This window comes from Somniosus microcephalus, unplaced genomic scaffold, assembly GCF_052327205.1.
Source record: "Somniosus microcephalus isolate GS21.2 unplaced genomic scaffold, FLI_Smic_1.0 unresolved_chr1, whole genome shotgun sequence".
Taxonomy (NCBI): Eukaryota; Metazoa; Chordata; class Chondrichthyes; order Squaliformes; family Somniosidae; genus Somniosus; species Somniosus microcephalus.
In genome coordinates this window covers 510,149-527,888 of record NW_028225179.1, presented here as the reverse complement: position 1 = coordinate 527,888, position 17,740 = coordinate 510,149, and the positions used below count along the sequence as shown (strand labels likewise).

The following is a 17,740-nucleotide window of genomic DNA, read 5'->3' as shown; positions in this document are numbered from 1 at the left end:
TTCAGAGACTTGAGCACAAAAATGCAGGCTGACACTCCAGTGCAGTGCTGAGGGAGTGTGGCACTGTTGGAGGTGTCGTTTTTTGGATGAGATGTTAAACTGAGGCCCTGTCTGCTCTCTCAGCTGGATATAAAAGATCCCATGGCACTATTTCGAGAAAGACAGGCTTGCATTTATATGGTGCCTTTCACGACCAGCAGATGTCTTGAAGTGCTTTACAACCAATGAGGTACTATTGGAGTGTAGTCACTGTTGTAATGTGGGAAAGAGCAGGGGAGTTATCCCCCGGTGTCCTAGCCAATGTTTATCCCTCAATTAACACAACAAAAAGATAGATTATCTGGTCATTATCACATTGCTGTTTGTGGGAGCTTGCGGTGCGCTTACTGACTTCCGCGGTTCCTACGCCAGAACCAGGGGTCACAGTCTAAGGATAAGGGGTAGGCCATTTAGGACAGAGATGAGGAGGAATTTCTTCACCCAGAGAGTGGTGAACCTGTGGAATTCTCTACCACAGAAAGCTGTGGAGGCCAGTTCATTAAATATATTCAAGAAGGAGTTGGATATATTTCTTAAGGCTAAAGGGATCAAGGGATATGGGGAGAAGGCCGTGACAGGGTATTGAGTTTGGATGATCAGCCATGATCTCATTGAATGGCGGAGCAGACTCGAGGGGCCGAATGGCCTACTCCTGCTCCGATCTTCTGTTTCTTTGTTTACATTATAACAGTAACTGCACTTCAAAAAGTACTTCATTGGCTGTAAAGCGCTTTGGGACATCCGGTGGTGGTAAAAGGCGCTATATAAATGCAAGTCTTTCTTTCTTCACTGGTCTCACCAGCGACCTCTTCTGGCTGCTGGCTGATTGACAGCCATGCGCCCGCGCATGCGCAGACGGGGCGGCGGTTTGTGCCGAGTCCGGCACAGCGACCCCTGCCGGTCACCAAGGGTAATAACCGCGCATGCCCACTGGAGACCAACCCCCTCCCCCACTCGGAGCTACGCCTGCGCACTCGGATCCTGCCGGACAGAGTCGGCGCGGGGCATTCCGGGAAAGGCCTTGGTGTCGGTTCCAGAGTCGCGATCGGTGAGGCAATTGTGTGTTTTCTTCGCTCCGATTGGGTGGAGAATGGCGCGGGGTGGATCGGGAGAGAATAAAAAGAGAAATAGAAAAACCTCAGAGTCCGCGAGGCCCCGGACCGAGCGGCGGCAGTTGGACGGTCACGTGATCTCCTCGTGAATACGTCACCCGGGCCCGCGGCCTGATTGACGGGAGCCTCCGACTAATAGGGAGCGAGCAGGCGGCGGGTCCTCCAAGCAATCGGGGAGCCCGAGGGGCGGGACTAGCGCCGGCTGATTGTCTGATCCGCAGGGCAGCGAGTTTCTCCAGTCCCTTGTTCAGGGCCCGGGGCCAGGAGAGGCTGTGGGCTTTTATTCCCCGCATTGGACACAAGGCTCTTTGTCTCAGGCATATGGTAACTTTCCTCCCTCCTTTACAAAGATGGCTGCCGTTAACCTGGGCCTGTATATGTTCTGATGTAGTCCTCCCACCACTGGGAGCGACAGTGATGCGTTCGTGCGACATAGCTCTACCGCGCAGGCGCAGTGCCGCTCCATTTCCTCCCGCGCAGGCGCAATACCGCTCCCCTGCCCTCCGGCGCAGGCGCAGTGCCGCTCCCTTTCTCCCGCGCAGGCGCAGTGCCGCTCCCCTGCCCTCCGGCGCAGGCGCAGTGCCGCTCCCTTTCTACCTCTCCCGCGCAGGTGCAGTGCCGCTCCGATGCCCTCCCGCGCAGGCGTAGTGCTGCTCCCCTGCCCTCCGGCGCTGGCGCAGTGCCGCTCCCCTGCCCTCCGGCGCAGACGCAGTGCCTCTCCCCTGCCCTCTGGCGCAGGCGCAGTGCCGTTCCCCTGCTGTGTGCTGGGCCGGGCGGCGCGGGTTGATCGGTGAGTGAGGGTCAGACACAGGCTGATTGAGGGAACTCGGCCCGACAGCGGCTGCTCAGCCCCGAGTTTCGATCACAGCGAAGGAGGCTCACAGGGTCACCGCTCCGGGCAGTAACACCGCACAGAAAATGGCGCATTTCCGCCCAGAGCAGTGAGAATGGGGGAGTCTCAGGAGGCCGGAAATTTACTGTGAGGAAAATCTCCAAACTAAACCCACAGCCCCGCCACTGGGGATCTGAGGAAAATCCCCAAACTAAACACACAGCCCCGCAACTGGGGATCTGAGGAAAATCCCCAAACTAAACACACAGCCCCGCAACTGCGGATCGGAGGAAAATCTCCAAACTAAACACGCAGCCCCGCAACTGGGGATCTGAGGAAAATCCCCAAACTAAACACACAGCCCCGCAACTGGGGATCTGAGGAAAATCTCCAAACTAAACACACAGCCCCGCAACTGGGGATCTGAGCAAAGGCACAAAATCAAACAAATACTCCGCCTTCACATTGGATTATTAGTAAGCAGATTAAAAGCCTACATTACATTATTTCACGCTTTCAATGTTGTTCTTATTTTCTGCTTTGCCACAATTAGATCTCCCGGTGAATGATGGTGTGATTGACGAAGGTGCTCAGCTCAAAGTAAACAGGGATTGTCGACTGAGGAACAACAGCCGGTTAACCAGCACAGGATTGTGAGCACCAACCGGAGAGAACCCTTCCGATTCAAAGAGCTTCCAGAGATCGACTGGGGAGCAAGGTAAGAGAAAGTCCCATTGACTCAGATACACACTGGTCCTGGAGATGGACTGGGGAGAAAGGTCAGAGAGAGTCCCATTGACTCAGATACATATAGGTCCTGGAGATGGACTGGGGAGAAACGTCAGAGAGAGTCCCATTGACTCAGATACACACTGATCCTGGAGAGGGACTGGGGAGAAAGGTCAGAGAGAGTCTCATTGACTCAGATACACACTGGTCCTGGAGATGGACGCTCCCGCACTCGCCCCCTGACCCTCCCGCACTCGCCCCCTGACTCTCCCGCACTCGCCCTGATGGGGCTCTTCTCAAGTACACCAAGTGGTGCAATAAAACACCTCCAGAATCAGGGCCCTGCTCCTGGGGAAGGTGATCAGGCTCCAGGAACCAGTGCAAGTGAAGCGACTCCTTCTCCCGGAGATTTATTAAAGTTGAATGCTCCAAGAGTTGACCAAAAATCAGGTTAGTAATATTAATCAAGGAGTCAATTTCTGCTGTAAGGAGGGATGATACCTTAGCAGGTTCCGCTAATGAGGCCATATGGGTAGAACTTAAAAACAAAAAGGGGGCAAGCACTTTGCTGGGAGTGTACTATAGGCCCCCAAACAGTAAGGGGGAGATAGAGGAACAGATATGTAGGCAAATCTCAGAAGTGTAGAAATAATAGGGTAATAATTGTTGGGGTTTCAACCTCCCCAATATTAACTGGGATAGTCAGAGTGTGAAAGGCTTAGAGGGTGTGGAATTCTTAAAGTGCATCCAGGAGAGCTTTTTCAGCCAACATGTAGAAAGTCCTACAAGAGAGGGGGTGGTACTGGACCTAATTCGAGGGAATGTAGCAGGGCAAGTGGTAGAAGGGTTAGTATGAGAGCATTTTGGTAACAGTGACCATAATTTGGTGAGATTTAAAGTAGTTATGGAAAAGGACAAAGATGGACCGGAAATAAAGGTTCTAAATTGGGGGAAGGCCGATTTTAATATGATAAGGCAGGATCTGGCCAAAGTGGACTGGGATCAGCTACTTGTAGGAAAATCCACATCAGAGCAGTGGGAGTCTTTCAGAAAGGAAATAGAGAGAGTACAACGCCAACATGTTCCCGTAAAGGTCAAGGGTGGGACCAACAAATCCAGGGAACCCTGGATGTCGAGGGACATACAAGAATGGTTTAGGAAAAAAAGGGAGGCTTTTGGCAGATACAAAGGACTAAAAACAGTGGAAGCCCTAGAGGAGTATAGAAGGTGCAGGGGGGTACTTAAAGAAGAAATTAGGAGAACGAAGAGGGGTCATGAAAAAACACTGGCAGGCAAAATAAAGGAAAATCCCAAGGTGTTTTATTAGTATATTAAGGGCAAGAGGATAACCAGGGAAAGAGTAGAGCCCATTAGGGACCAAAGTGGCAATCTGTGTGTAGAGCCAGAAGATGTAGGTGAGGTTTTAAATTAATATTTTGCATCTGTGTTCACTATGGAGAAGGACGATGCAGGCATAGAAATCAGGCAGGGGGATTGTGATATACTTGAACAAATTAGTATTGAAAGGGAGGAGGTACTAGTGGTTTTAGCGGGCTTAAAAGTGGATAAACCTCCAGGCCCAGACGAGATGTATCCCAGGCTGCTGTGTGAGGCAAGGGAGGAGATTGCAGGGGCTCTGACACAAATTTTCAGAACCTCTCTGACCACAGGGGAGGTGCCAGAGGACTGGAGAACAGCTAATGTAGTACCATTATTCAAGAAGGGTAGTAGTAGGGATAAACCAGGTAATTACAGGCCAGTGAGCTGAACATCATTGGTAGGGAAATTATTGGAAAACATTCTGAGGGACAGAATTAGTCTCCAGTTGGAGAGGCAAGGATTAATCAAGGATAGTCAGCATGGCTTTGTCAGGGGGAGATCATGTCTAACCAATTTGATTGAATTTTTCGATGGGGGTGACTAGGTGTGTGGATGAGGGCAGTCCAGTTGATGTAGTCTACATGGACTTCAGTAAGGCTTTTGACAAAGTCCTACATGGGAGACTGGTCAAGAAGGTAAGAGCCCATGGGATCCAGGGCAATTTGGCACATTGGATCCAAAATTGGCTTAGTGGCAGGAGGCAGAGGGTGATGGTCAAAGGTTGTTTTGTGACTGGAAGCCTGTGTCCAGTGGGTTACCGCAGGGATCGGTGCTGGGTCCTTTGCTGTTTGTAGTGTACATTAATGATTTAGATATGAATGTAGGAGGTATGATCAGTAAGTTCGCAGATGGCACGAAAATTGGTGGAGTGGTAAATAGCGAGGAGGGAAGCCTCAGGCTACAGGAGAATATAGACGGGTTGGTTAGATGGGCAGCACAGTGGCAAATGGAATTTAACCCTGAAAAGTGTGAGGTGATGCATTTTGGGAGGACTAACAAGGGAATACACAATGAATGGTAGGACCCTAGGAAGGACAGAGGATCAGAGGGACCTTGGTGTGCATGTACATAGATCCCTGAGGGCAGCAGGACAGCTAGATAGGGTGGTTAAGAAGGCATATGGGATACTTATATTCTATGCCTCGGCTAATGAAGGCAAGAGCAGGGAGGTTATGATGGAGCTGTACAAAACGCTAGTTAGGCCACAGCTGGAATACTGTGTGCAGTTCTGGTTGCCACACTAGAGGAAGGATGTGATTGCATTGGAGAGGGTGCAGAGGAGATTCACCAGGGTGTTACCTGGGCTGGAGCGCTTCAGCTATGAAGAGAGACTGGACAGGTTGGGGTTGTTTTCCTTAGAGCAGAGAAGGCTGAGGGGGGACCTCATTGAGGTGTACAAAATTATGAGGGGCATAGGGTAGATAGAAAGGAACTTTTCCCCTTAGTAGAGGGGTCAATAACCAGGGGGCATAGTTTCAAGGTAAGGGGCAGGAGGTTTAGAGGTGATTTGAGGAAAAGCTTTTTCGCCCAGAGGGTGGTGTGAATCTGGAACTCACTGCCTGAAAGGGTGGTAGAGGCAGGAACCCTCACAACATTCAAGAAGGATTTAGATGAGCACTGGAAACGCCATAGCATACAAGGCTACGGACCAAGTGCTGGAAAATGGGATTAGAATAGACAGGGCTTGATGGCCAGCGTGGACACGATGGGCGAAGGTCCTTTTCTGTGCTGTATAAATCTATGACTATGGTAGCACTCTTGCCTCTGAGGCATAAGGTTGTGGGTTCAAGTCCCACTCCAGAGACTCGAGCACAAAAATCCAGGCTGACACTCCAGTGCAGTACTGAGGCACTGTCAGAGGTGGCGTCTTTCGGATGAGACATTAAACTGAGGCCCTGTCTGCTCTCAGGTGGATGTAAAAGATCCCATGACACTGTTTTGAGAAAGAAAGACTTGCATTTATATAGTGCTTTCATGACCAGCAGACGTCTTGAAGTGCTTTACAGCCAATGAAGTACTTTTGAGGTGTAGTCACTGTTGTAATGTGGAAAAGAGCAGGGGAAATATCCCCGGTGTCCTAGCCAATGTTTATCCCTCAATCAATGGAACAAAAGGATAATAGCAAAATACTGCGGATGCTGGAAATCTGAAATAACAACAGGAAATGCTGGAAACACTCAGCAGGCCAGGCAACATCCGTAGAGAGAGAAACAGAGTTAACAAAAAGATAGATTATCTGGTCATTATCACATTGCTGTTTGTGGGAGCTTGCTGTGCGCTATTTGGCTGCCGCATTTCCTACACTACAACAGTGACTACACTTCAAAAGGACTTCATTGGCTGTAAAGCACTTTAGGACGTCCGGTGGTGGTGAAAGGCGCTATAGAAATGCAAGTGTTTCTTTCTTCACTGGTCTCACCAGCGACCTCTTCTGGCTGATGGTTAATTGACAGACAATAGTCTGCGCATGCGCACAGGGAGCGGCGGTTCGGACCGAGTCCGGCACAGTGACCCCTCCCGGTCACCAAGGGTAAAAACCGTGCATGCCCAGAAGGGGCCAACCCCCCTCCCCCACTCGGAGCTGCGCCTGCGCACTCGGATCCTGCCGGACGGAGTTGGCGTGGGGCATTCCGGGGAAAGGCCTTAGTGTCGGGTCCAGAGTCGCGATCGGTGACGCAAAGTGAGTTTTCTCCGCTCCGATTGGGTGGAGAATCGCGCAGGGTGGGGGTAGGGGTGGATCGGGAGAGAATAAAGAGAAATAGAAAAATCTGAGAGTCCGCGAGGCCCCGGACCGAGCAGCGTCAGTTGGACGGAGCACGTGATCTCCTCGGGGAAATGTGACCCGGGCCCAGGGCCTGATTGACGGGAGCTTCCAACCAATAGGGAGCGAGCGGGGCAGGGCTGGAGGAGCGAGCCGGCGGCGGGTCCTCCAACCAATCGGGGAGCCCGAGGGGCGGGACTAGCGCCGGCTGATTGTCTGATCCGCAGGGCAGCGAGTTTCTCCAGTCCCTTGTTCAGGGCCCGGGGCCAGGGGAGGCTGTGGGCCTTTATTCCCCTCATTGGACACAAGGCTCTTTGGCTCACAACACACTGGCTCAGGTTTTAATACAGACTTTTTAAATTCATCAATAAAAGCAGATAAAGCTCGTGCTTCTGTGGAACAAACTTTCTAATATTTTATAGAATCATAGAATGGTTACAGCACAGAAGGAGGCCATTCGACCTGTCGAGCCCGTGCCGGCTCTCTGCAAGACCACTTCAGCTAGTCCCACTCCCCGCCCTTTCCCCGTAACCCTGCAATTCTTTTTCATTCAGGTACTTATCCAATTCCCTTTTGAAAGCTGTGATTGAATCTGCCTCCACCACCCTCTCAGGCAGTGCATTCCAGATCCTAACCACTCGCTGCATAAAAAAGTTTTTCCTCATGTCGCCTTTGGTTCTCGACCCTTCCGCCAATGGGAACAGTTTCTACTCTGTCCAGACCCATCATGATTTTGAACACCTATCAAATCTCCTCTCTACCTTCTCTGCTGTAAGGAGAACCACCCCAGCTTCTCGAGTCTATCCACATAACTGAAGTCCCTCATCCCTTATCACTGGAACCATTCTTGTAAATCTTTTCTGCACCCTCTCTGAGGCCTTCACATCCTTCCTAAAGTGCAGTGCCCTGAATTGGACACAATTCACCAGTTGAGGCCGAACCAGTGTTTTATAAAGGTTGATCATAACCTCCTTCCTTTTGGACTCTCTGCCTCTATTTATTAAGCCCAGGATCCCGTATGCTTTTTTAACCACTTTCTCAACCTGCCCTGCCACCTTCAACGATTTGTGCACACATACCCCCAGGTGTCTCTGTTCATGCACACACTTTAAAATTGTACCCTTTAGTTTATATTGCCTCACTTGGTTCTTCCTACCAAAATGTATCACTTTGCACTTTTCTGCGTTAAATTTGATCTGCCACATGTCCGCCCATTCCACCAGCCTGTCTATGTCTTCTTGAAGTCTATCACTATCCTCCTCACTGTTCACTTTACTGCCACGTTTTCTGTCATCTGCAAATTTTGAAATTGTGCCCTGTACACCCAAGTCTAGGTCATTAATATATATCAAGTAAAGCAGTGGTCCTAGTACCGACCCCTGGGGAACACCACTGTATACCTTCCTCCAGTCCGAAAAACAACCGTTCACCACTACTCTCTGTTTCCTGTCACTTTGCCAATTTTGTATCAATGCTGCCACTGTCCCTTTTATTCCATGGGCTTCAACTTTGCTGGCAAGCCTATTATGTGGCACTTGTGGAACGCCTTTTGGAAATAAATGTACACCACCTTAACCGCAGTGCCCTCATCAACCCTCTCTGTTACCTCATCAAAAACTCAATCAGAATCAGAGCGGCCGGGACCAGAGGACATGTGGCCAGAGCCCCGGCACCAGGAAACCCAGGGTGCAGCGCCTCCCCCATTCAAGCCGCCGCTTCCCGGTTTCTTCAGCCGGTTCCACCAAGTCCGAATCGGGAAAAGGACAGGAGCCAGGCTCCCAGAATGGCCCACGGCCCCGGGGGGCATGCGCACTCTCAGCAGGGAAATCAGCGCATTGGATAGAGTGGTTTCTGGGGCACGGGGGATTGTGGGTGCTGCGGCCGCCATTAGTCAGCGGCTGTCAGGAAGAGTTTTATTTCAGGCTGACGGAAGGTAGGTCCCTGGCCGCCTGTGTAGGTCTTTTTGTTGCTTCATTGTTGAGGATATAACTAGTAAAATAGATAAGGGAGAATCAGTGGACGTTGTGTATTTGGACTTTCAGAAGGCTTTTGATAAGGTCCCGCATAAGAGATTAGCGTGTAAAGTTAAGGCACATGGGATTGGGGGCAAGATATTGACTTGGATAGAGAACTGGTCGGCAGACAGAAAGCAAAGCGTTGCAATAAACGGGTCTTTTTCCGAGCGGCAGGCAGTGACTAGTGGGGTACCGCAGGGATCGGTCCTTGGACCCCAGCTATTCACAATATATATTAATGATCTAGACAAGGGAACTAGATGTAATATCTCCAAATTTGCAGACAACACAAAGCTGGGTGGGCATGTGTGCTGTGAGGAGGATGCTGAGAAACTACAGGGTGATTTGGACAGATTGGGTGATTGGGCAGAAGCATAGCAGATGCAATATAACGTGGATAAATGTGAGGTTATCCACTTTGGTGGCCAAAACAGGAAGGCAGATTATTATCTGAATGGCAATAGATTGGGAGAAGGGGAAGTGCAACGAGACCTGGGTGTCCTTGTGCACCAGTCGCTGAAGGTAAGCATGCAGGTGCAGTAGGCGGTTAAGAAGGCTAATGGTATGTTGGCCTTCATAGCGAGAGGGTTTGAGTACAGGAACAAGGATGTCTTGCTGCAGTTGTACAGGGCCTTGGTGAGACCACATCTTGAGTATTGTGTGCAGTTTTGGTCACCTTATCTGAGGAAGGATGTTCTTGCCGTGGAAGGAGTTCAGCGAAGATTCACCAGGCTGATACCTGGGATGGCAGGAATGACGTATGAGGAGAGATTGGGACGATTGGGCTTGTACTCGCTGGAGTTTAGAAGAATGAGAGGGGCTCTCATTGAAACTTATAAAATTCTGACAGGACTGGACAGACTAGATGCAGGAAGGATGTTCCCGATGGTCGGGGAGTCCAGAACCAGGGGTCACAGTCTAAGGATAAGGGGTAGGCCATTTAGGACAGAAATGAGGAGGAATTTCTTCACCCAGAGAGTGGTGAACCTGTGGAATTCTCTACCACAGAAGGCAGTGGAGGCCAATACATTATTAAATATATTCAAGAAGGAGTTGGATATATTTCTTAAGGCTAAAGGGATCAAGGGGTATGGGGAGAAAGCAGGTACCGGGTACTGAACTTGGATGATCAGCCATGATCGCATTGAATGGTGGAGCAGGCTCGAGGGGCCGAATGGCCTACTCCTGCTCCTATCTTCTATGTTTCAGTTTGAGCTGGAGTGGAGATGGAGGAGAAGCTGTTGGGTTTAACCCCCAGTACTTCTGAGCCCAGGAGGACCCAACAATTTCCAATGTGAGACTGTCAAGGGAGGTGGATTCTGGGGGAGATTAGGTTGTTAAACAGACACTGTTCGTACAATGTAAAAGAGTATTGTTTTAGGAACAAGTATTTCTGTACAGGCTTTTAATCCAGTTTACATCTACAGATTTGTTTTAATTCATTCTTGGGATGTGGGCGTAGCTCGCAAGAGCAGCAAATATGGCCAATCCCCAGTTTCCCATTGAGAGGGGGGTGGTGAGTCGCCTTCTTGAACTACTGCAGTCCGTGTGGTGAAGGTATTCCCACAATGTTGTTCGGTAAGGAGTTCCAGGATTATGACCCAGCAACGATGAATATATCTCAGTCAGGATGACGTGTGACTTGGCGGGGAACTTGGATGTGATGGTGCTCCCATACAACAGCTGCCCTTGTCCTTCTAGGTGGTGGAGGTTGTGGGTTTTGGAGGTTCTATCAAAGTTCTGGTCGAGTTGCAGATGTATAAAGTTCCTATCCTTCCCCCCCCCCCCCCCACCTCCCTCTCTCCTCCCATAGAGGCCAGAGTCTTGTGTAGGCCCAGACCAGGTGGCGGATTCCCTTCCCTGAAGGACATTAGTGAACCAGTTGGGTATTTATGACAATCCAGCATCTTTCATGGTCACTTTTTTCTAGTGCCGGCCCCACAATTGAGCAGATTCATTGAGCTCAATTTCACAACCTGCCTTTGTTTTCTTGTGGGTTGTCTCTCACGCTCCCTGTTTTATATTAATTTTACAGGGCACTGGAAGGGAAGGATTTGCAGACGGTAAGCTCAAACCAAACATCACTTCAAGATCTAACAGAGTCACTCGACTCATCGGATCTGAATATCATCGGCCTCTGAACATGGAAGCAAAAAGCACCGTTCACAGCGAGGAGAAACCGTACACGTGTTCTGTGTGTGGACGAGGCTTCAGCCAACCCTCTGGCCTATCGATACACAAGCGCATTCACACCGCGGAGAGGCCGTTCACCTGCTCTGAGTGTGGGAAGGGATTCACTCAGTCATCCCACCTACTGACACACCAGCGAGTTCACACTGGGGAGAGGCCGTTCACCTGCTCTGAGTGTGGGAAGGGATTCACTAAGTCATCCAACCTACTGACACACCAGCGAGTTCACACTGGGGAGAGACCGTTCACCTGCTCTGAGTGTGGGAAGGGATTCACTCAGTCATCCACCCTGCTGATACACCAGCGTGTTCACACCGGGGAGAGACCGTTCACGTGCTCTGAGTGTGGGAAGGGATTCACTAAGTCATCCAACCTGCTGACACACCTGCGAGTTCACACTGGAGAGGGTCTGTTCACCTGCTCTGAGTGTGGGAAGGGATTCACTCAGTCATCCGACCTTCAGACACATCAGCGAGTTCACACTGGGGAGAGGCCATTCACCTGCTCTGAGTGTGGGAAGGGATTCACTAATTCATCCAACCTGCTGAATCACCAGCGCGTTCACACTGGGGAGAGGCCGTTCACCTGCTCTGAGTGTGGGAAGGGATTCTCTAAGTCATCCAACCTGCTGAATCATCAGCATGTTCACACTGGAGAGAGACCGTTCACCTGCTCTGAGTGTGGGAAGGGATTCGGTAATTCATCCAACCTGCTGAATCACCAGCGAGTTCACACTGGGGAGAGGCCGTTCACCTGCTCAGAGTGTGGGAAAGGATTCACTAAGCCATCCTACCTGCTGAATCATCAGCATGTTCACACTGGGGAGAGGCCGTTCACCTGCTCTGAGTGTGGGAAGGGATTCACTAATTCATCCAACCTGCTGAATCACCAGCGAGTTCACACTGCGGAGAGGCTGTTCACCTGCTCTGAGTGTGGGAAGGGATTCACTCAGTCATCCAGCCTGCTGACACACCAGCGAGTTCACAAGTGACTGCACGGGTTGGATTCTGCTGTTGTTGCTGCTGTTAATCACATTCAGGACTGAACCATGTTCATTCTGACAGTTGGGGTTTGTTTCTGCTGATGTTAATAACCCCTATAACTGGGCTGGAATTTAATATTCTGGATAGATGTCAAATAAACGAGCTTTGTTTTAAACACATTATTGTAGATTTTCTTCTTTCCCACCTGAGTGTTTAGCATCACCTAGCTGGAGCTCAAAGGACAATCTGGGGGAGGATCGTACGGCGGGAACAGAACTCCAGCCTGGACACAGTCCTTCAGGGCCACACTGAGAGGGGCAAATGGCACTTTGGTCTTTCTTGTCTCTCTTCACTGACAGCAAAGTAGCCGTGCAGGTTAATCTCGAGGCGTGTGAGAAACGTGTCCCAGCCGCTCTCTGCCATGGTTCAGAGCTCCTAGGCACGGAACAGAAGGCTCCTTTAGGAATGTACCCCAGTGCTTTTTTTTTAATGGCCTTATTAACCTGTGTTGCTACTTTTAGTGATTTGTGTATCTGTATCCCTGGATCCCTCTGCTCCTCTAGCCCATTTAGACTCTTAGGGAGAAATTCGGTGGTGCCGGGGCTAATTTTAGCGCCCCAAAAACGTTAGCGCCCCTGCGCATTAAATTCAGTGGTAGCGCCCCAGGCAGGAGGCGGGGTGCTACTGGAAGCGCTCCCCTCCCTCTTGAGGCGCTACCAGTGAATTTCACGGCGATTCGTGTAACAGCGCCACGCCCGCCGGCACATAGCACCGTGTCATAGCAGACCTCCCTCCCTGATTAAAGGGGAGGGGCCTAGCACTGCACACACCGGGGCCCTGCTGGACCACCGGGGAGCGGGGTGTCTGATCAAGAGGAGCGCCGGGCTGAGCAATCGCGGCCGACACCCCGAAGAAGAAAGGGAAAGGGGGCAGGTGCTGGCAGTCGGCCAAAATAAAAAGTTGCCGCCCGACACCTGCCCTTTAAGTGGCATCGCCGCGGCTGCAGAAACGACCCCTGACCCTGTCGGACATATCGTCCGGTGATAGGTATGGGGTCGCAACCCAAGTTTGCAGCCGGGGTGCTGCGCATAGTGATGACGTCATTGCCGGCGGTGCAGTGCCACGGGGAGCTACAGACTACCTCCGCCGCTAACCTCCCGCTGAATATCGCGGGAGGCACAAAGCAACCCAATTTCTCCCCCTTGTCCAAATAGTGAGTGGCCTCCTTATTCTTCCCACCAAAGCACACCACCTCACACTGACCTATAGTGAAATTCATTAACACACCACCTCACACTGACCTATAGTGAAATTCATTAACACACCACCTCACACTGACCTATAGTGAAATTCATTAACACACCACCTCACACTGACCTATAGTGAAATTCATTAACACACCACCTCACACTGACCTATAGTGAAATTCATTAACACACCACCTCACACTACGATGGTATGAGGCGTGGGTTGGGTAGGTTTGATTGGGGAATGTTACTCAAAGGGTTGACGGTGGATAGGCAATGGCAAACATTCAAAGATCGCATGGATGAACTACAGAATTTGTTCATCCCTGTTTGGCATAAAAATAAAACAAAAAAGGTGACTCAACCGTGGCTAACAAGGGAAATTAGGGATAGCATAGGATCGAAGGAAAGGACATACAAATTGGCCAGAAAAATCAGTAAACCTGACGATTGGGAGCAGTTTAGGATTCAGCAAAGGAGGACAAAGGGATTAATTAAGAGGGGGGAAATAGAATATGAGAGTAAGCTTGCAGGGAACATAAAAACTGACTGTAAAAGCTTTTATAGATAAGTGAAGAGAAAAAGATTGGTGAAGTCAAGCGTAGGTCCCTTGCAGTCAGAATCAGGGGAATTTATAATGGGGAACAAAGAAATGGCAGACCAATTAAATACATGCTTTGGTTCTGTCTTCACAAAGGAGGACACAAATAACCTCCCAGAGATGTTGGGGAACATAGGGTCTAATGAGAGGGAGGAACTGAAAGAAATCAGCATTTGTAGGGAAATGGTGTTAGGGAAATTGACGGGATTGAAGGCTGATAAATCCCCAGGGCCTGATAATCTACATCCTAGGGTACTTAAGGAAGTGCCCTAGAAATAGTAGATGCATTGCTGATCATCTTCCAACATTCAATAGAATCTGGATCAGTTCCCATGGATTGGAGGGTAGCTAATGTTACCCCACTATTCAAAAAAGGTGGTAGAGAGAAAATGGGGAATTATAGACCGGTAAGCCTGACATCGGTAGTGGGGAAAATGCTAGAGTCCATTATAAAAGATGTAATAGCAGAGCACTTGGAAAACAGTGACAGGATCGGACGAAGTCAACATGGATTTACAAAAGGTACATCGTGCTTGACTAATCTACTGGAATTTTTTTAGGATGTAACTGGTGGAATAGATAAGGAAGAACCCGTGGATGTGGTGTATTTGGATTTTCAGAAGGCTTTCGATAAGGTCCCGCATAAGAGATTAGCGTGTAAAGTTAAGGCACATGGAATTGGGGGCAAGATATTGACTTGGATAGAGAACTGGTTGTCAGACAGGAAGCAAAGAGTTGGAATAAACGTCTCTTTTTCCGAGTGGCAGACAGTGACTAGTGGGGTACCACAGGGATCGGTCCTAGGACCCCAGCTGTTCACAATATATATAAATGATCTAGACGAGGAAACTAGATGTAATATCTCCAAGTTTGCAGACGACACAAAGCTGGGTGGGCATGTGTGCTGTGAGGAGGATGCCGAGAAACTCCAGGATGATTTGGACAGGTTGGGTGATTGGGCAGAAGCATGGCAGATGCAGTATAATGTGGATAAATGCGAGGTTATCCACTTTGGTGGCAAAAACAGGAAGGCAGATTATTATCTGAATGGCAATAGATTGGGAGAAGGGGAAGTGCAACGAGACCTGGGTGTCCTTGTGCACCGGTCGCTGAAGGTAAGCATGCAGGTGGTTAAGAAGGCAAATGGTATGTTGGCCTTCGTAGCGAGAGGGTTCAAGTACAGGAACAAGGATGTCTTGCAGTTGTACAGAGCCTTGGTGAGACCACATCTTGAGTATTGTGTGCAGTTTTGGTCGCCTTATCTGAGGAAGGATGTTCTTGCCATGGAGGGAGTGCAGCGAAGATTCACCAGACTGATACCTGGGATGGCAGGAATGATGTATGAGGAGAGATTGGGGCGATTGGGCTTATACTCGCTGGAGTTTAGAAGAATGAGAGGGGATCTCATTGAAATTTATAAAATTCTAACAGGACTAGACAGACTAGATGCAGGAAGGATGTTTCTGATGGCCGGTGAGTCCAGAACCAGGGGTCACAGTCTAAGGATAAGGGGTAAGCCATTTAGGACAGAGATGAGGAGGAATTTCTTCACCTGTGGAATTTTCTACCACAGAAGGCAGTAGAGGCCAATTCATTAAATATATTCAAGAAGGAGTTAGATATATTTCTTAAGGCTAAAGGGATCAAGGGATATGGGGAGAAGGCAGGAACAGGGTACTGAGTTTGGATGATCAGCCATGATCTCATTGAATGGCGGAGCAGGCTCGAGGGGCTGAATGGCCTACTCCTGCTGCTGTCTTCTATGTTTCTAAGTTACTGTGGACACGCGGGACTTGCATGTTCACTCTGATAGAGGATCAATATCAGGTACGTTAGAGGACAGAGGATCTGCTGACCTTATATTTCCGAATAAGGTATTAAAGTTGGTGACATGAGACTCTCAATTCTGCTAATTAATAAGACAAGGCATTAGCTAGAATCTTACACCCCAAAGTCCCTCTGTTCCGCTATACCTTTTAAAGTTTTACCATTTAATGGAGATTTCCTACTTTTTTCTTCCAGCCAAAATGCATCACCTTATAATTCACTGCGTTAAATTTCCTCTGACATCTACATGCCCCATTTACTAACCTGTGTATTCACACTGAAGTCACTTACAGTCCTCTTCACAGCTTCCCACAATCCATATTTTGGTCTCTGTTGTGTTTGTACACAACTACATAAACTAATAAAGCAACAGAGACTGAGAGTAACTTCAAGAGAACTTTACTGGGTAACTGGAACTTCAGCACTGACTGTACAAATCGATACGCGTCTGTTATATACGCTCGCAACTAAGGATATACATCTGCTAAACAAAGTAGTCCCTTCAATGTTGTATACATTACACTTGCTCCCCTTTTAGTTTAATAGTATATTAATGCAAAATTTCTATAATTAACATACAGAGCCTGTCTTTACAGGAACAAAATTCAAATTCCAACATAAATTTTATTTATAAGTCAAGTCTCTGGGGAGGCCTCCTCTGCCTCTCTGGGTAACGTCTCTCCAGACTCTCTTGCTTTGGGGAATGAGACTGTACAGGTACAGTTGCATCAGGTGAGCTATCAGCACAGGTAGAGCTCTCAGCTGTGGACGAGGCTGGTGCTGATGCTGATGAATCAGGAGTGTCTGTTTCCATGTCAGGTGAGTCTGGGCGAGGTATAGGGGTGTTTTCCACCTGAACGTCCAGAATTTGGTCCACATGACGTCTCAAAGCGTTCTCTCCCACATCCACAGTATACATCAGTGGTCCCTCTCTTGTGGATATTGTATCTGGTTGCCACTCTTCCGTCCGGAAATCACGAGCAAGATCTGACTGTCCCACACTGAAGCTTCTTGTTGGCTTAGCATTCAAATGTTTGAACTGTTTGTTCTCTACATCATGACGTACATTCGGTTTAAGGAGGTCCATGTGAGATCTCAGGTTCCTGTCCAGAAACATCATCGCTGGAGTCTGATTAGTGGCTGCGTGTACTGCATTCCGATAAGCAAAGAAGAAATTGCCTGTCTTGTGTTGCAGTGGTAGATTCTCGCTGTACATTGCTTTGATGGCCTTCTTGAAAGTCTGTACGAATCTTTCTGCCAAGACATTTGTAGCTGGATGGTACGGGGCAGATGTGTAGTGCTTGATTCCATTTTTCCTCGTGAACCTTTGGAATTCGTCAGAGACAAATTGTTGTCCATTGTCTGTGCAGATTTGTTCTGGTAGTCCATTTCTAGCGAACATGGTCCTCAGAACTGAAATGGTCTTTTCAGATGTGGTTAATTTCATTTTAATGACCTCGGGCCATTTGGAATGTGCATCGACTGCAATCAAGAACATGGAGTCCATGAACGGTCCGGCAAAGTCGACGTGCACATGTTGCCATGGTGATGAGGGCCATTCCCATGGGTGGAGAGTGACTTGTGGTGGTGCGTTCTGGACCTTTTGACATCCTGAACAGCTCTTTGTCAGGTCCTCGATCTGTTTGTCAATTCCCAGCCACCACACGTATCCACATGCAAGGCTTTTCATCTTTACCATACCTAAGTGTCCTTCATGCAGTTCATCTAGCACTCGGTCACGAAGCTTGGGAGGAATCACAACTCATGAGCCGCACATCAGTGTTCCTCGACACACTGATAACTGCTCCCTCCTAGCTGAGAATGCTGGAAATAATGAGTCACCATGCGCTGGCCATCCCTTCACAGTGATGTCATAAACTTTTGACAATGTAGGGTCATTGCGTGTTTATCTTTCAATGAGGGAGTTTGTCACTGGTAGCTGCTCAACTATTGTGTGAAATACCTCTGCTGAGTCAACTGTTGTAGTTTCTTCTGAGGTCGGCAGTGGTAAACATGACAAACCA

At 49.1% G+C, this 17,740-nt stretch overlaps 1 pseudogene; it reads left to right on the top strand.

The window, feature by feature from the left end:
* Positions 1-1,801: 1,801 nt before the first annotated feature.
* LOC147093063 (uncharacterized) overlaps positions 1,802-17,740 on the top strand; it is a 73,211-nt pseudogene continuing 57,272 nt past the window's right edge.